Raw genomic sequence first — 20,510 nt, forward strand, 5'->3', positions numbered from 1 at the left:
GAACTTCAGAGCAGCTAGTGCCGGCATCTAGTATGGCTGAATAAAGTCTCCTTATATTTTTACTTTAAAAAAAGTGGAATTTGTTATAAATGATATTGCACAGGTATTGAAGGCCGACAAGAATGGATAGTTGGTCTATAAGCATTAAAGATGGCAAGGAGCTCGCTGGATTTTGATGTACAGGTTCTTAATTTTACCTGGAAAAATTGGGAAAGTTCCAAAAAAGTGGACGTTGTGACAGTGATAAATAAGATCAAACTCAAGGTCTGTGCAAGGAGTAAATAATAAGCTAACCTCAGTAAGGCCGGTCAGCGTGGCTTTGGGAAAAAGCAACACTGGCTTTGCTGAACAAAACTACAAGACTAAAGTTGATGAGATGGCAAATTGAGGTTTTGTTGTCTCACTTGAGAATCTGAAGGAGAAAAACTATAAAGGGTCAATTTATACTAAATTGCTTTGAAGAGAAAATTTTCCATTTGCAGTTAAGTAGTATAATTCTGCAGATCTGTTAAGAATGTACAATATTTTCATAAAGCATAGGCAATAAAATACAATTTCTCTTATTCTGCCAATTTGTTATTTATCAGGACAAATCACATCACTTAGTAAAGTGTGTTTGACAGTAACCATCATAACAGAGGTGAAAGGAAGGACATCTAGCCATAAGAATAGATGAAGAGTCTATCAGGAAGAGAAATTATCCCAGAAGACAGTGACACCGAAAGGAATTGAGAAACTCTGGCAACTGATGGCTGCGTACGAGCTTCCATTGTACATAAATACATACGAATAAGTAAAAGGGCAGATTTGACCCTTGGAGCAGATACGCCAAGTAGGAGCAGAGGGCAGTAGGATTTCTGTCTGCAGCATTAGCGAGGCCATATATTGAATATTGACTCAAAATGGCTAGGCAAGATGGAAAAGTTTCTACACCGCTCTTTCCCTCCCCACAGTGTCCTTGCTTCTAGGCGTGGCTGCCTGGCTGAGTTGAATTAAATACTGTTCAGTCCCTTAGTAAAGTTTTCTTCACCTCGGGGCAAGGGGGTGGCTGGCTGCTCACTGCTCCTTCCAGCTGTCTTGTCTTTGGTGGAACTGCACATGCCCAGCTTTGAGCTGTGGCTCGAACTCATCTGCTTGCTACACCCTGCACCTTCTTTATTTTTCCCTTGCCCTACATTCTTGATTGTTTTTTAGGGAAGAATCATTCCCCTTCATCCACTGGCTCTCCCCTCAGGGGCAGCAGACTCCGTCACACAAGAGGTCAGAAGGTGAAACTTCAGATTCAGTGACGTTAAACACTGCTGCTGATTAACTTCTGTCACACCCTCACCTACCAGCAGCAAGTCCAGTCCGCAGGCCCCTTTCCTGTTTCCTTCATCTCCGTTCCTGGGGAGGAGGTGATGGGTACAGCAGCACCATGAAACCCCCAGCCTGCCACTGCTTTCCCCGAGGGTGAAGCTGCTGGGTCGTCTTCTCCCTCCACACTTTTGAAAACACTGAAGATGCTTTTGTTTTTCTTGGTTTTGTTGTTGTGTTCCTTCCTCGCCGTGTTTCCCTTAGGCTGACACGCTGGGTCTTACTCACCAGCAAGCATTTGAAGAGGAGAAACCCAGAGCTAGTAGATGGGAGCAGCCCCTCGGCACCTGCATCTCGAAGTGCAGGAGATGGTTATGCATCCTTCTGAAAAAGAAAGAAAACTCCCTCCACTGGACGAGGCAGTAATTTTCCTGAAATGAAAATGGCAAACTTAAAATCTGTGGAACAGAACTGATACCTTGGGAGGGTTTTTGCCACTGCTTTGACTTACCACTCCCTTGCAGCTGGTAAAAGCAGCGGAACATTTTATGCAGAGTGCTCTGCTCTGTTACACCCCAGGCCATGACTTATGGGGCGTACGCTTGACCAGCACAATTTTAAGAGCCTTCAGAGCTCTTAAAACTCATATGCTATAATTAGGGTGGGGTTGTTTTTCCAGAAAGTTTCTTAATCAAAACTGATGACAAAAATAAGTATAAATATAATTTTAATACAACAGTAGAGTCTTAAAACTAAGCTTGGTTAATTGTCCACAAGCCTGCAGTAATATTTGCTGAAACAACGTCGATTAACCAGTGCTGGATTAATTTCTGGCAAATAAATTTTCTCCCACTTCTGTTTGTTCCGACACTGAGTATTGATTCCTTTGTCACTTAAAGTTGTAGCTGATGGGCTTTGTTACTCCAGCCGTTGCCCTGTGGTAACGCTGGTAAGGTGTGGTGTGTGTTTTATGTTGTTGTTACCTAAGGTTCAGAACAGTAGTATGTTTTGCAGACAACGAAGTATCTGGCCAGCAGACAGAAGAGGACGATCTCCAAAGGTTGGCTCTAACACCTACTACCCCGTGCCCCTTGCACAAGTCTCTCGCTTGTGCTGAGAGAAGGATCTAGAGCAAGATGGATTTTTAGCACCAGTCATTGAATAAACCTTATGCACGCACGCAGACACAAAATGAAGTGACACTGACCCAACCCCTAAAAGCCCCAGAAAAAACCGATGATTAAAGGTACGAAGGTAATCTGGAAAAACTTATTTTAGTGGAAGAATAAAGTCTAGTCTGCTTAGTTTATCCAAGGGTAAGTAAAATATAGTTCTGTTATGTACAAGTACTTGGCAGGTGCTACCAGTTGTAGACTCCAGTACAGAGGAAAAGATGGAAGATGCAGCGGTTCAGCACAGAATGCAGCCGAGTTCAGAATGAGGAGGGCGGAAGCCCCAGCTTGGGTATGTGTTCGGTTCTCCATCAGTCAAGTCTTGAAATCAAAACTGTTCTCTTAAATATTTTATTACAGAACTGAAATAGAAGTAGGTACTGTTTAGCCTAATTACAGGGGCAGGTTGTGACCTACATTATGCAGGTAACTAGACTAGATAATTGTCATGATGGTTTTTGGCCTGAAATTCTATGAAGCTTGTAATTTTATTAGTAGCTAAACGGCCAATTCTTTTTTTAGGCTTTTAACTTCTCAACAAAACATTTCTGTTTTCTGCTCCGGGCTTACAAAGACCCTGATTCTGCAAGAAATAGCAACAAATCCAATACTGATTTTTCAGACTACTCAATAATTTTCATATTTGGAGTGACTATTAAGATGCCTGCCTTCATTATGTAAACACAGACGATGGGAGGAGCTGCACAGAGAATCAGGCCCCAGATACATCTGAGCCATTATCCTCACACCCAGAATAGCCAGGACAACTGCCTCGGAGAAAATTGTAAGGATCCCTGGAGTGAACAAGCATTGAATAACCTTGCTATATATAGGAATTTTCTTCCTAACCCTTCCATTAGAAGCTGGCTTATGTCCTGGCCCACTGAAATTTATATCCCTGTTTTGTTTTCCGTTTAGTTTCCCTCCTCAGTGTTGGTTTCGTTTTGTTGTCCCAATACATTTTTGAGCTTGGGGAGGTTAATGAGTCCTGCAGGCCACTTATAAGCTCTTTCAAAAGTCCCCTTTTGTTTCAGAAAAAGCTTCATTCATTATAAATGTTCTTTCTTTGCATTGGTTGTTCCTTCCCCCTTGCATTATGAGAGGTTTAAACAAAAAAAAAGCATCCCTGATGTAGCTTTTTTTCTCTGCCTCTCTTGGTTTTATGTATCTCAGTCTACCACGACTGAGAATTTTTTTTGAACTATTTAAATTTCTGTTGTCATTCTGGTAGATCCGTCACCTGCATAGTTAAGCTCCTTCTGCTTTTTATTATAACATTCAGAGAATTGATTGTCCTAGCAGTATAATTTATTTAAATACTTATTTAAATACAGCTTGATGGTGAGAGGGTTAGATTTGTTAATGGATTTACCATTAGTGATTTCCTGACTCCAGTGAAACATATATAAATCACACAGTAAATATGTTAGCAGCTACAGCAAAAAAAATCTACTGCCAATAGGTTTTAATTTCCTGCACAAAAATACACACATTTAATTTTATTGCATGGTGAAGAAGACTAAAAAGATAAAGCTGTTCCATAAGGTAAAATGAGCAAACAGGGAGTTTACTTCCTTCATCCTAGTCGGTCGTTCTTTAAAAAAACAAAACAAAAAACAGTCAAATGATGTTAATAAGCTTCTGCTGGTATCTCCCTGAAATCTCTGAGACACAAGCAGTTGTTTGTAGAAACCAACATGCTGCTACCCAGAACCAGAGCCACCGGTCGAGAGCTCTTTGGGGAGCAGCTCCATCTCCCTAAAGGATCTATGAAAAGCCAGCCTCTGATTTGTTTTGTGGCCCTTTAATTTATTATATGAAAACAAAGCCAAAATATTCAGTTAAGCCAAAGTATGAGGATGTGGAAAAACTGCTGGGTATTACTATGCAAAAAACTCCTGGCCTTTGTTTTCTGGTTTGCCTGTATCTCTCCAGCACTTGGTTGTGTAAGGAGGTATTATATATGCTGTGTATGGTAATGCAGGCAGCACGGCAAACCTGAGCGTGTTAAGGGTAGATATCACAAGGTCAGAAGTGCCAATTGCCCTAATTAGTGCAATCCCGACTAAGAACAGTTACATGACTTTATTTTTAATGAGCACGAGGATTATGGGAATTTAGATAGAACAATAATCTATTTTTATCTCATATGTTGTAAGCTCAGAAGATGAGTCAGGAATAAGCTGCATTGTAAGAAAGGTTAGAGCCATGGCTAAGTGAACACAACTGCAGTTGAACAAAACTGTGTGAACAAAAAGTGCAATGTTTTGCAGCGCTGCACAGAATTCTCCGGGTTAGGGCAATAACCCTTCCTTGATAACGAAAGCATGTGTTACCGTGACAAGGTAATGTACACGTCTGGCACCCACCTAGGAAATTTAGTATGACAAGATTTGGTTTTAATACTTCAATGTTTGCAAGTCAGGAGGGAAAGAAAATACACTTTGCTAACAGTTAATTATACTTATTTTTTCCAATTGTTGCATCATCTGCTATTGAAGGTTAACAAGGCTAAAACTGTTAAAAGGAGAAAAAAAAAAAGCAACAACAAAAAAGGAGCTGTAGAAAATTGCAGCTTTTCAACTGATCAGTCTTCTTCTATGTCATAATCTGGCTTATTGTTTTAACTTTCTCAGAGATTCTTTAAAGACAGCTGATGGTTGCGAGGAATAAGAGATGCCCGATCTATAAATTGGTCAATTACATTGTTATTACTGTATATGGCACTTAATTAATGCCCCAAGGCAGCACAACAGAGCAGTTTCACGGGCTACAGGCTGAAAGTAAACCAGAAGAAACTGAAAGAATAAGGCTCCTGTGCCTAAACCTGACAGCTGACTAGGTTGCGTTACAACTGAGAATCCATTTCTGGCTCTTGGTAACGTGTTCTATTGTGCTTGGGGTTGCACTGATTTTTAATTATGATTCTTATAAAATAATTTAAAATTATTAAATAATTTTAAAGCATTGTGCTTTTGTGAAGGGACTAAATGTTTTTAATTACAAATGTTTTACTTAACATCCATATCTTCCAGAATCAGGACACAAGATAGCACATAGACTTTCTTCCCAGAAAGACATTTCAAATATTTCAATATAAAATATTTCAATTTAAAATTTCAAATATTTCAAATAAAAATCAAAAACAAACAAAACAACCCCACCTCACAGTTCTCTGAAATAGGAGCCTATGTTCTTAAATCACTGCTGTCAATATATGCCTTGAAGATGAAGTTGGGTGTCAGTTACTCCAGACCTGTTACTGTGATGATAATTGTTACTTAAGACTAATTTAATGAGCAAGCAGTAAGGTACATGCAGGAGTCCTGAGTATGTGTTTCCACAGGGAGTAGGAGTTGACTTCCACATTTATGCAAAAATACTGTTCTATGTATGGAAAAGCTCCGCACTGATATTTGCTTACTTTCTTTCCTGCCTTGTGCACTGACTGCTAGTAATTAAATCAAACATTATAAATGGTATCTCCTTTTTTCCAAGAAGACATTTGCATTTCTGAAAAGCTGGAGGTAGAAAAAATATAATCAGTGGGAAAGTGTCATGGTTTAACACCAGTTGGCAACTAGGACCATGCAGCTGCTTGCTCGCTTCTCCCCCCTCCCCAGTGGGATAGAGAGAAGAATTGGAAAAATAAGGAAAACTCGTGGGTTGAGCTAAACACAGTTTGATAGGTAAAGCAAAAGCCGCGCACACAAGCAAAACAGAACAAGGAATTCATTCCCTGCTTCCCATGGGTAGGCAGGTGTTCAGCCACCTCCAGGAAAGCAGGGCTCCATCATGCATAATGATGACTTGGGAAGACAAATGCCATCACTCCAAACATCCCCCCCTTCCTTCTTCTCCCCCCAGATTTATATGCTGAGCATGACGTCACATGGCATGGAATATCCCTTTGGTTGGCTGGGGTCAGCTGTCCCAGCTGTGTCCCCTCACAGCTTCTTGCACCCCGCCTCTTGAACATGTGATTCTAAAAACTGGAGGACTCTGGTAGGTCCCTGTATTCCAGTACATTTTTCCAGGGGGTTGAAAAAATAATGAAGTGCACCCACACTATGCTACATGAGCTGGTTGAATCATTTGTAATACAAGCATTGGTGTGGACAAAAATATTTTCTAGTGGTTAATCTTAGCTGGGAAAGTAGGGTGAATCCTGGTATCCTATAGGGATTTATAGTAACAGTTGATAATTTAGTCTTTTTTAGATATTACCTTTTCAGATAAGACATAGACCAGGAGTTTTCCTATATCAGTATGTGGCATTAACGTAAGCAAAAGTTAAACTAGGTCTGATTTGAATTGTGCTGCCCTTTCCCCAGTCCAGCAAATCCCCACGGTACTAAAAATTGGATGATTTAACATTTGGATTGCTATTTCATGCCCAGCATCCTGTTCTAGGTTGAAAACAAGAAGCTTGAGAGCACATGGAGAAACTAAAGTTTAGCAGGAAGGATAAAATGATGGTTTCAGCTGTGGGCTGCTTGCTGGATATTGTTTGTTCTTCATACTCCAAACGAAGAGTTGCCACAAACATAATTGGACAGGCCAGTCTGTGGGAGAGTCTTGACTTTTGGCAAAGTACACAATTTCTTTAAGATGATAATTGTCTCTGCTAAACACTTCCCAAATGTAAAATCCTTCTGGAAATTATCTGCCGCAGCTAGAGAGAAACCTGCTATTTCTATCCAATTTTCCTTTGAAGGATGGAGAACATTTCTAAAAGATCAGCTTGTAGCCACCAGCTGCACCTGGATTGCTCAACCCCATGCTATCTGAATAGTGCAGAACGACAGTATTACCTCCCCTGCTGTGGTTCTGCAGAGGCTCCTTCCGGACACTGAGTATCTTTCTTCCAATTTGCATCATCAGTGGAAGTTTCCAGTGCTGAAACGTTAGAGTCCTTCATCCCCTCCAAAAGGAGATGTAGAAATAAGAGGATTATTACATCTGTGCTGAGATTTTTGAACTGGACATGCTTGTTACTTTAAAAGATCTTTCAAACTGGTTGCTGTCGTTAGTTTTTACTGGTGATGTAGCAGGTTACTAATTATGTTACATTCACCTATCTGTGGCAGATACCTAACTGCTAAACTGGCTATCAGCCACATTTACTAGAAAAGCTCAGGCTTCTGTGACATTGGCTTAGCAACCCTGTGCTTGCTATGCTGGCCCAAATAGGAATTTCTCAGACCAATAGCCGTGGGATCTTGAGTTTGTGCTTAAGCACTGACTGAGAGATTTTACAATCAATGTTTTAGCTAAACAGCCAACGAGAAGCTGCAATCTTACTAGCCTGACTCTTTCCCTGCCCACATGCCATCCCAGAGCTGGGGAAAAACTCTGCTGACAACGTTCTCTCTGGATCATTAGCTAGGTAATGGCTCTTACTGAAGCCTGATGAGAGGAGAAAGCTCATTTACTTATCTCAGGACTGGACTATAAAACACAGAAAGTAAAGAGATGGTTAGTAGCTCTATTCAGCCATGTCACATACCTACAAGAAAGACTTAGGAGGATATTTAGAGATTGCAATTTGCTTTAACATTTGCATAAAAGTGGAAAGAAAAGGCAGTAAGTGCATGTGTGGCAAAATTAAAAAGAAGAGTGCCATTTACAGCTGCTTAGTTTAAAGTGATGAGTAAACATGATGTGACAGATACCTTACATTACACCGGACTGGAAAGTCTTTTCTTCCAGCTTCATTAAAACATTAACTTTTATGGTTTTATTTTCAGTGACTAGGTATCTAGGACTAGCACTATTTATGTATAGAAAAAATGTTAGGGTTAGCAAATAGGTGGAGGTTTAAATCCTGGTTTATATAGTGTAATGGCTTTTTCTCAACAGACATGTCAGGGAGGGAATGAATTTCAAAGTAAATGCCTGAGGCTAAAGTTGGGACACCCAGTGGCCTAATTGGGGCGAGATGCTCCATGGAAGAGTGCTGCTTAAACGCAATTGGTTTCGGCACCCATTCAAACATGATTTCTCAAACCAAGTCAAGTCTATGTCACTGGGTAGTGTTTAAAACCCAATCTGCAGTCAGCTCCTCGTGCAGCGTGCAGACAGTGAAAAGCAGCCTCTGAAGCTGCCTGTTCATAGCAGCGCCTCTCCTATCTGCCATCCTGGCTTGCCCCAGCTTTCCCGCTGGATGGGAGCACTAAGGTGCACCAGTTGTATTGTTGTAAGCAGTACCTTGAATATGTAGACCAGTTTCTCCCTTTTCTCTCCTACACCTATTACTGCAGAGGTAACACCCTGAGTTAAGAGTTATTATAATGGTAAAATAGCCTGCTCTGACAAATTGTATCAAGCTTCGAAAACAGACTAGCATAACCAAATCTCGTTCTTACTTTTAGGGAGAATGAGAACAATGTCTTAAGAAAACCAGGTTACCTGCTCCTTGGACCCATTCACGGTGGTGTCTGTTCCTATCTCTGACGCGATGTGTTAACAGGAACATTGATCCCTAGAAGCGTACGCCTCTCATCCTTGTTGACTAATGCACACTAACAGACAGTGTGGATGAAGCATTGTTATGTAATTGTGCTTGTGTTGCAGACATTGAACCCCCCATGACATAACAGATCCTGTATTAAAGACAGAAGGAGCTTTATCCTAAGTATTATTGCTAATGTGAACAGACCTAAACATGAGCAGATGCACTGCTGCTACGTGCAATGTTATGACACTATGACATTAATAATTTTCAGTTTAAAAAAACACATATTGTTTAATTTGTTCATAGAGAAAATCAGATCTTTGGGTTCTGAAGATTTTGTAGTTTAACACCTGTGGTGCTATAAAGCCAGTATTAGATAATTGTAAGGTGTACATTAAGCAACATATTTTGACCTTGACTACTCAGACCTCAATTATTCAACCCTTCTGGTTATTATAAAAGGGGTCAGGTCCTACAATGTCTACTAATTAAAATTAAAAATGAAAATGTTCCCAATTTTTCTGAAACCTCAAAACGCATTTAGTATACCAACAGTGAGAAAGAGATTAAAAATGTGGAAGGGGGGGGAGGGAGAAGAAAATGAAGGACCCAATTCATCAAAATACTATTGATTTTGATGCTGTAATGTTGGAGACCATTTCAATATTTTAAACATCACATGAAGCCATGTGGTCAGTCCACTGGACTGGCCTTGGAAGAGATTTGGAAGTCATGCCCCTCTGGCCTACCAAATGACTTTGCCGCCCTGTGCTTTTGTGTTCTGCACTGAATAACACTGACAAAAACCTTATGCCCACCCAAACCAAAACCAGATGTTTTCTGCCAGCACGATATGCTGAATTATCTTGTGGATGGATCAAACAAGCACCAGATTCTATGATTCTGTCTAAAGTGAAACTACAGAGGCTAGGTAACAGGCCAGTGTTTCCCCCAGCTGTCACCAGTATGACTTTCACCTCAGAAACGCAGGACTAACAACTCCATTTCAAGTGAGCTTTAAACTTGGGTCCTGCACCTTATGGTATGTCTTCTAGGCTTCCTCTTTCCTTGTGCACATCCCATGCAACCACAAACTGTGTCCTCAGAGCCTCAAGACACTGATACCTTATTTTCACTCAAAATTACAAGTTATCTTGGATGATCACTCCAGTACGCCAGTACTATTCAATCAATGAATATTAGAGGACATCATTGCTATTTTTTACGAGTAGTTGAATCACAGACAGCTAAAGCAGCAATCTTCATCTGAATTTTTCATTTTAAAAATGAAACCTTTCATGGAGCTGACTAGCTGCCTGTGTGAGCCAACAGGGGACAGGATTGATTGATTTCACAGGGACTGGGCAGAATTCAGTGCTCTGTACCACTGAGAAGCACAGAGCAAATGGTCACGCTGTTACTGAAGTTATGGAATTAAAGCTGTTGGTTTAGAACACTGCAGGCCAGTGCATCTTAAGCAGAAGGATTCGGAACCGTTTCTCATTAGTCAGGACTCACATAATAACTATATGGTATGTTTTTCCATTAAAGACATTAGGAAAGGCCTATTGGGAAAAGAAATGTATCTTACTAGACTGAACAGTAAAAGATACTGTCTCTTCCTACAATCTTGCTTGAGTCATATCCGTGTAGTTGCAATCATCTATAGAAAGTTAAGAATCCATTTTTAGATTCTTTGACGCAATACACAGCAGCAAAACAAGCATGAAGCTTCCAGGAAGTGTGCTGCAGGGTATATCTAAGCTGAACATGTAAGGAAGCGATTGAAAGGCAATTTCTACTAGACACATTAATGTAAGAGAAATAAGAAACTATAGTGGTTTGTACCCCCAAAAGTTCACAATAGAAATCTAACTTCCATTTAAATCGTACCCTTGCTCCTTTGTTTCTGAGATGAGTCATTGATCACATCCAACTGGACACACTAACCTATCACTTAACTTCCTTAAGCAACATTTGTACGTTAAGGAAGTTGTAGAGAGGTGGGGGTCTTCTACTTCTCACAAGTAATAGCTGACAGGACAAGAGGAAACGGCCTCAAGTTGTGCCAGGGGAGGTTTAGACTGGATATTAGGAAAAATTTTTACACTGAAAGGGCTATTAAGCATTGGAACAGGCAGCCCAGGGAAGTGGTTGAGGCACCATCCCTGGAGGTATTTAAAAGATGCTTAGAGATATAGTTTAGTGCTGTTTTTTGTCAGAGTTAGGTTGATGGTTGGACTAGATGATCTGAAAGGTCCCTTCCAACCTAGGCAGTTCTATGATTCTATGATTCTATTAATTGCGATAACTAACAACTGCTATGGCACTTCCACAGTAACACTACTCCCTTCTGGCGTACATACAGTTCTAGGCCTTCCTGGGTCTACCTGTTGGCTTAGGTAAAAGCATACTCAGAAAAAAAACTGAACTTACCCATGACCTTCCTGTCAGTGCTAACATTGTAAACACGTATGCACTACACTATAATTCTCCTAAAGAGTAGGATGCATTAAAATAACTATTTGGCCTGCCTGCAGTTAGCCAGGCCAAAGAACAGGCTGCTTCTTGTACGCTTACCTAATTTTTTTCATCAGCCTGTGGCTTAATGGAATACTGACCTTAAGATCAAAAAGCTAGATTCATTTGTAACAAAGGACAGCTCTAAAATTAGGCTCAATACTTTTTTCAAGGCATTAGAAATGTAGTTTAACTATATATGACATTTTTCATTGTCAAATTTATAGACAAAATTACGTTCCCTACCTGTTCCATCATATTAGCAATTTGTAATAAATTATGCTATAGGAATGTTGGATTATCCCAAAACTAAAAGGTTTTTAAATCTGTAATGATTATACTAAGATATGACATTATTAATGCTTATCTAGCACATGAAAAAGGATTCAGCCCTGTCATGACATCATAGGGAAATTATCTTTAAAACATGAAAATGCCTTTAGAGTATTGTATTGCATTTTATTGTCATAAAACAGAAGGTTGTGTGGGAGTCTTGATGTTGCATTTCCATCCCACACATTAGGGATGGGAGAAACATCCCCTGTTTCCTAGGGAGAGATGATTTTTGTGGTTGATCCATCTGTTGTTCCCCAGCCCCACAGCTTTCAGGCCTATTGGCCGTACTCAGCTGCATTTAAATCATGTCTAAGTCTCAAATGTGATCCTAAGGGGTTTTTTATGGAAAAATTGATAGCCACACAGAGGGCAGAATCCCCAGCTTAATGACCCCCATGAGAAAAAAGTAGGCATAACAGAGGCATTTTATATAACCTGGTCAGCTGGCCAATCTGTGGATGGCTGCACAGTAACTGCAGCGTGTGCTGTCTATGCCCAGTGGGCATTTCAGGCGAATGTGCAGCACAGAGCTACTGTTCTGGGGTGGGAAGCAGAGTTTAGGAGACAAAGAACTCAAATCTGTAGGAATCCAGCATTCATTGGCTCTGTTGCTCATAGAACAGCTTGAGAGGATTTATCTTCTACGTTTCTTTGCGGAATAACTCTTGGCTTGTGCAATAAATTACTACAGGATAAATGTATGAGAATATTAATAATGAAAGCATCTTGCTCTTCTATGCTGCAACCCATCAAAAGATCAAAATCTCAGTCACTACCTGTCTCCTGTGAAGTTGGCAGCAGTGCTCATTTCATTCCAGAGAAACAGAAGTGACACACAGCCACTGTGTATGACTTGCTCGTGGCCGCACAGGAAAACCAACAGTTTTCAGTAAAAACAAGCCTCACCATTTTTAACAGCAGCATGTGGATGACTGACACTCCTGTTGTCCTTGTTTAAAGGAAAGGAAGGACTTATTCAAAACTGGAGCTAGATGACTGTATTCTGGTTGTAGTCTACTGAAGTAATTGCTACCTGGAAGTACCAAATATGTTGCTTGTTAGACCAAGTAGGCAATTCTGTTATCCTTGTAGAAGTCATGTTTATAAAAGGCCCCTGAAATCATCTTGTTTCCTGAAGCTTTTCAAGCGTTGTACTTAAACTGAATTTTACACATGATGTCTTTTTATTGTAGTCACTGTGATGATACAGGGCTAGTTACTAAAATAAGCCCACACTAGCTATTCAGAGTGAAGTCAAAGATGAGGCACCTATTGACTTGAATAGAGCTCAGACTTTCTGTTAATACCTTAGTACAGCATTAAGTCCTGACTTTACAGTAAATTCATCTGTTAAGATATTAAAAGTTATGGTAATTTCTTTTACCAGCTGGACAGGAACCTGTCCATGCTGCATGTAAAAAATATTAATAGCCCTAAAATGTTTTCTGAGCTAAGAGGAGGCTATCGGGGCAATTAGTTAGGAGCAGACTGGGCTGAGCCCTATTCTCCCCAACCTTCTTGCCTGCCTTTCCCTTGCTTGTAATGCCTGTCCTCACACTCCCACGTCTTGGCATTCTTGCCATGTTCAGGTTTCTTCAGTGACCAGCTCCAGCATCAGTCTTTAGCTTGGCTCTCCACAGGAAGGTCGCCAACTCATTACGTACAGCAGGTTGGGATCAAGGAGAGACCATGTCTGAGAAACTGGCAGCGAGCCTAGAGCAGCTCTGTGCTATGCTTTCTGTGGCTATTTGTAGAAGAGGGGGGTAGAAGTAGAATACATCTCTGCTGGGTTGGGGTATCTGGCATAAGAGGAGCCAAGCTCACACAAGGCAGGTTGAAATCACATTTCTTTTTAGGAAGGGGGAGAGGAGACAAGTGAAGTGAGGCTGTTTTGAGTGGGGTATAAGGGGACTGCAGATTGGTCTTCTCCACCCTAGGCTATTCATTATTTCAAGACTTTGCCCTCATTCTCAGGGTTGCAAGACCTAAATTATTGTGTGTGTATTAATACATCAAATCATTGTAGACAGGGAGAGGATCTGTTTTTATGATTATATTAGCCTCAATGCTGTTCATTCTACATCTACATTGATACCAGTGTTAGAAAAGAAAGGAACTGCGTATATTTTAAATTTAACCTGTACTGTTTTTCCTAGCTATGTACACAGAATGCATCCTCTCCCTGACAGTTTGTTTTGGGCATTGCTAGTGGAAAAAGAGACAGAAAGAAAAGAAAAAGTTTTCCTGTTTCCTAAAGGAAACAGCCTTAGATGTCCTGTGATTTGAGCAAGGTGTTGGACCACATGATCTCCAAAAATCCCTTCCAGCCAAAACTAGTCTATGACTCTATGCCCATCTCCTGTTTAGAAGGAAATGCCACGTCCCGTGGACCTGTGTGTGTTATGCACTTTGTAGCCCCATACTGATTGTTTTCTATCTCCAAGCTAGAGCTGCAGTTTTGTGGGACTTTAGGGCTCTTCTACGCACAGAGGCTGTCAAGCCCAAAGTTGCTGCTATGCGTAGACTGCAGCGTATATGCATATGCATTGCATATGGGGTTGTCCACTGTTCAGAAATTCCTTGTAACACCAAAACTTGAGGGGGAGGTGTGAAATGAGGACAGGATGACAATGTCCATAGCAGAAATACCTCACAGTAATAGTTGTCATCTCCATTACTGTCAAATTAATTCTGAATTGCTGCCCATCGTACACTGTTCAGCTTGAGGGAAGTGAAATGGTGGCTTTGTTTCTGTGGCAGAAATGAGAGTAGTTCAGCCCTCTGAGGAGCCTTGCAGAGTGGCAAAGGAAATGTCAAATATCATTTGGTCAAAGAGTAATTTTAAAGTTCTCTGAGGAACAGTCCTTGCTCTATATACTTTATCTCCACTACATATATAGAACAGAGAAACAGAAGGAGCTTTTTATTTAGGAAGTATCAGCTTTCAGACACAGCTGGGGACATTTAGAGTTGAGGCTACATTTGGCCTGAGACTTAAGTTTTACAGACAAAGTCTGCACCTTCAAACAGCTATACTTCAGTTTGAGAGCAGAAATAAGCAGTAGATGGGACAACAGACTGAAATTCAGTATTAGCAGGCTCAATTTCAATAAGTAACTTGGTATGTGACATTAGGCAAGTCCACTAGGCACTATGAACACTCCTTGTCTAATCCAGCACAATGAGAATAAGTGCAGCAGACCTCTTAGTCCAAACTATCTCAATATTTCAACTCTTAGACAAAATCTAGGCATGTGTTTAGGCACTCTGATAAATGAGACTGCATTTCAATGAGTGTTAGGTATCTCAATAAATGAAAGAACATTTATTTAGATACCTAGCTAGAATCAAAATACCCCAAAGAGGTTTGCTTCTACCTTTGTAGAGTACATATTATGTCTAGAAAAAGGGAAAGACAATCATATGCTGAAGGAAAGACAATCATATGCTGAAAACAAGGGAAACTGATCCCTCTGTGGACCTTAATCAGTTTCCCCCTAGATGTCTGCCTCTCTATCAAGTTGCTGGTTCATTTAAGTTTTTTCTTCCCTCACTTGAAGATCTACGTGAGCTCTTCTTGGATCCTCCACCATATCAAATTGAAATTTGGTGGAAACATACTGAAGGAGAAAATGTGAAAGTGCAGTGCAAGTTCTGTCTCTAAGAGACAGCTGAAGGTCTTGAGAAAGAAGCTAATGGTGCTGAATGAGTTTAATGTGATGGTCTTGTGCAGAAAGCACTATGAAGCTGAATGCTACCAGACCTGTATGTTAATATGAGCACCATCTTAGATGTATGGAGTGTGAGATAATGATTAGGCCTTCTGGTCTGTGATGCTACTGGTGTAATGTACTGAGAGAATTAAATGTTTGAGAGTCATATACTTCGGGTGATTACACAAAACCTGCATTATTCTCTGGGGTCAAGCAACTGCTATTGTTGCTTAAGGCTTCACAGATTAATGGTCATCTTCCATCTTGCAAAGTGACCTTAAAACTGCGGTCAAAAAGGAACTTAGAAATTATGTTGACAGTCTGTGCTAATTACTCTGTTTGTGTGCAAGTAGGTACAAGTAGTTTGCTACCTATGCATTCTATATGCCTGGCCAAAAACAATGCAAGACTATCAGCAGGAGCTGGTGAGAAAACAGCTAACTGGAGCCCAGGTGCAACTGGTAGGGTCACCTCAAGGACAGAGCACGGTGTTTAGAGACTGTGGATTTTGCTCTCTCCCTTGCTTTCTTCCTTGCGCTCATAATTGTGGCTGTGTGGCTCCCTGTGGCGAGAGGGAGAATCACTTTTTCTGTGGTGAGCAACTCTGGAGAAGATTTTTTCGTGGGGTCACTTTGACATAATTCTAGGAGGTGGTATTGTAACTTTTGGCTGTTAAATGCTTCAGTCTATTCCATATAAAGCTTTGGAGCATGACTAATAAATGTAATAATCACCTCTAGCAGAGAACACATTAACTGCCTGAACTCTCAGGACTTAGATCAGAGAGAACAAGTTGGAATACGCTGAGAAATTGAATTAGCAGATTCTCAGGATGGCAGACAGTAAGGGACTTCATGCACTCATGTGTGCTAAGGGATAAGCTCTGTGCCCCGGGGATCCAGGCAAAGCTGCTGTCTTCTCTGGGATTACACCATGTGGGTACTTCCCTGAGGACAAAAGGGAATGTGCTCTGAAGCACTCTGGAGCCCTGTATTTATTCAAACTAATATTCTGTGAATCAAATGATCTAATTAACTAAACATGCATTTGCCCACAAAAATGTTATGTTATTTTTAGCTAACATTGCAAACCTACATTAGGGTCGCTTCTTTTTCTCACTGAAACTCTGCATGTATTTTCTACAAAATTCCCCTATTTTTCTCATTTAAATCATCAGTAACCTGTGTGGCTGCTCTTGAATTTCAATCCTCAGAGCCTGCCATGTCTCTTCATCTTTTTTAATTATGAGATTAGCTTCTAACAGAAAGATAGACAGAAGTAACCGGGCTCTTTGAAACAAGTTGTAACCACAATACAGGTACAAGTAAAGTTTTCTTTCTGTTTTCAAGTACGAAAAGAGAGGGCAATTACAGATCAATGTGAACCATAAAATTACATTCCAATTTGGATTTTTATTACAGATTTCCAGGCTTCAGACTGAGGTTGAGATGACACTGAAATCACCAAAATGGAAACAAATAAAATAGTCTCAGATTCTGCGCTTCAGCCCCTCCAAAACTGCATAAGGCATCGCAGAAATCAGATTTCACGTTCAAAGAGAGAAGATCTCAATGGTCTTAAGTATTTGTCCGTTGCATACCACAATAACTGTTATCATCTTAATTTGCCAGCCTTGGGGACTGTGGACTGCCTGAGGTGTCAGCAGCCACTACTCTAAACTGTTTCTTTTATGCTGTAGCCACTAACAATATATCGCCATACTGTGGAACTTCCCTGCAACAGTTTGTACCATTCTCAGTTTCCAGAAGGATGATATCAACCTGGAAGAAAAAAAACATGATCAAAGGCTGCACAGATGGTTCTGTAACAGCTGATAGGTAGCTGCAGCTGCTGATGAGTATTTTGGAGGTGACAGACAGCAAGGGCAAAGAAGAATTACAGTCAGCATTTAAAGGGACTCTGCCAGGCCACAAAATAATCCTGATGAAAGAAATGCTTAAAAACTTTTCCAGCACTGAGATTTCTTATATGGGAATAAATTACACAAAAAGCAGGGACATCTCTCTCTCTCTCTCTCTCTTTTTTTTTTTTTTAAGACAATTTAAAACTGTGCTGTGCAGTAGCTTTCAGAAAATGTAACCCTGGGAATAGAAATCTCTTAAGTGTCTTGCACAAGCTATTCGCTGTGTGCTGCTGTGAACAATTACAGAATTACCTTCTGTTGTAACGTGGTACATGTAGTGTCTTGTAGGAAAGAGCTCTGGTTGTAACAAGTAATAACCACAGTTCCTATCAAGTTGACTTTTGACAGAGTACCAGTCATATATCACTGCAAAGTGCAGAAGGGGCTTACTATGGAGGCTGTTTGACGCAGCAGGTAGATCTTCAGGGTCCTTTAAGAAAAGCCTTGGCAGGCACCGTGAGGCTAAATCCATCAGCTAGTGACTCTGTTCATACCCAGGAGTGCTCCTGGGTCGAGGCCTGGTCAGTCAGGCTGGCACCACAAGATGAAAGCGTGTCCAGCAGCTTAGAATGGTGTCCAAAGCATCATGACATGTGCAGCAGAAGCTCAGAAGCTTGCAGCTACCTGGAGTCCTCCAGGAAGTGTTACACAACCATGGTCTGAGCCTGCAGGTTGCACCTCTTTGCTATACTACAACATATAAAACCTCAGCCATGCAGCTCTCACGTTTTCTGCTGCAATGCATGTCAACAGCAGCAGGAGGTAGGCTATGTACCACCCGGACATGCCAAACAGCCAGACTATCCCAAATTATTTCATGTATGATTAGACAGTTGTAATGAAAGATCAAGTGTGGTTTTGGTCTTGGATATGTGTGCAAAAAAATGAAGTTTGTAAAACATGAGAACCTAGGGCCTGATTAACAGCAGTCAGAGAGACATTCTCTTGGACCTTGACATATGCAAGACAATGGCCTTCCCCATAACCCCAGCAGGTTGACAGAGTGACTGTCAGGTTGAAGGACAAGAGGCTTCTGAGCACAAAGGTGTCCTTAAAGAATGAAAGGGCTACTGTTGCTCTACCTCCAGAAGCCTGCCATCCAGCAGAGATTTTTAAGGCAATTTGGCCTTTCAGCAGCCTGAGCTGGCCAGCCATCAGAAGATATCTACGCAGACAGCATCTTTCACACAGAAGATGTTTCACCAGCTTGAAGGTTTTCATGATAGGCCTTGGGGTCTTTCAGGTAGGTGAGTCATTCCATCAACTTTCATCTGTCTTGGGAGGAGATGGAGGAATTCCTCCCCAGAAACAATCTCTGAACTCTGAGACAGCATTATGGAGTGGGAGTGAAACAATGGTAAGCCACTTTTCATGCTTCCTAGTCATCCTTAGCAGTGGGTTTAGCATGTGATATGACAACCAGACATGATTCTGAGATGATGCTCTCAAACATTAAGCAATGAATGACAAAGACTGATGTTGGTTTAGGATGCTGTTTTAGGAGCTCATCCTCACTCCAAACTTCACACAGTCATTCCTGATGCATTTAGCCTCGTTAGACGGTTCTGCTGTTTTTATAGGTGCCCTTGCTCTGTTTGAGGGTCCGCTCCATGCACAGACAATTGAAGTTTGCTAACTGCAGTGAATATGTCCCTATTTGACATTTTACTTAAGCACTCTGAGCTGCCTCTAATTTCTGATGGTGTAGTCCAGCCTTTCCAGGAAAGCCTGACAATAGATATTTTTATTTGGATATAAAACTACCCTGTGGTGCAGTGACTTTTTTTTCCCCTGTGATCTGTAACAGGGCTGAGGGCAAATAATCCTACTGAACAGGTAATCCCCCAGAAAGTGGTATCAGTCCTGAGTACAGATCTTTCATGCAGCAGGTTCCCCCTCTGGTCCTGGATATTTCCAGGTCGGCTTTGACATTTTCTATCATTGTATTTGCTGAGTGCCAAGCTAACACTCCTCTGAACATGACAGGAACAGCTTCATTGACCTGGAAAACTATGACTTGTTTCTTCTCTTCCCCTTGGAAGATTAATCTTGAACTTCTGACGCCTGCCACCAGCAGCTAAGTCTCACTGTTTGGCAAGCTGTGGTGGGTAGCATGAGTCACAGCACTATGACCTTAGTGCTATGCCTGCTTGATGCCTATGGCTATATAGAAATTGCAAAAGTTCTCCCATCTACGATCATAGGTGTCCTTAGATCGCCCACTGAAGAATGACAGCATTCTGAGCCTGATTTCCCCATCCTAGACTCACACCCCTTCTCTGCAGTGAGCTTAATGTATGTCTCAGCAACACATCAGTGTGGGCTCTGAGAAGATAAATCAGGCCGTTGCTACAGGATGGCATTCAGGATCACGGGTGAAGTACGGAAAAGTCAATTACACTGTGAGTAGTGGAAAATCCTACATTAAAGGGCTGTGCTGGTTTGAAGAAACAGCCCAACTGACTCCCACTGAAGACAACCAAATTTTTGGTTGCACAAGAAATATATATACTTTTGTTTTGAAATGCTCCTTCTCAAGGTATTTCTATATGAACAAAATCTGAAGAACAGGACAAGATTTCATAACCATATTGGCTGTATCAGTCCTGCAATAGCTAGCTTCCTGTTTTCTCCAATTAACCTGAATGTATTATGTCTGTCTTTTTCATAATGAGTTCCACTCAGAACTTGTGCTCCCTAGGCAAGAGGTCATATTACTGTCATTAAGTCTCTTCCTGGAAGCCTCCTACAGAAATAAGGCTTAAAAATTGTGAGGAAAAAAGTAAGGTGATCACCCTTCTCTTCAAAGACTTATGTCTAACCACTATATTTGTTGATTGTTTCAAATAAGGACAGCTGAAAATATTTAAAGATATTTAAGCGTAAAAGGAAAATTTGTTCAACTGTATCTGTCAGGTGCCAAGTGTTCTACGGGTATCTAAAATAGATGGGCCCTGCCTTACCTGAAGGATATGCTGAGGCGGTGAGTTCTTTAAATGGTTCTATTCAGACATGTTATTTCCCTTCTGTGATTTCCACTGATGGTAGTGGGCCTCCTCTACAAGCCTTACTGATCACCTCTTGCTTGCTCA

This window comes from Larus michahellis, chromosome 3 (assembly GCF_964199755.1).
Source record: "Larus michahellis chromosome 3, bLarMic1.1, whole genome shotgun sequence".
NCBI lineage: Eukaryota > Metazoa > Chordata > Aves > Charadriiformes > Laridae > Larus > Larus michahellis.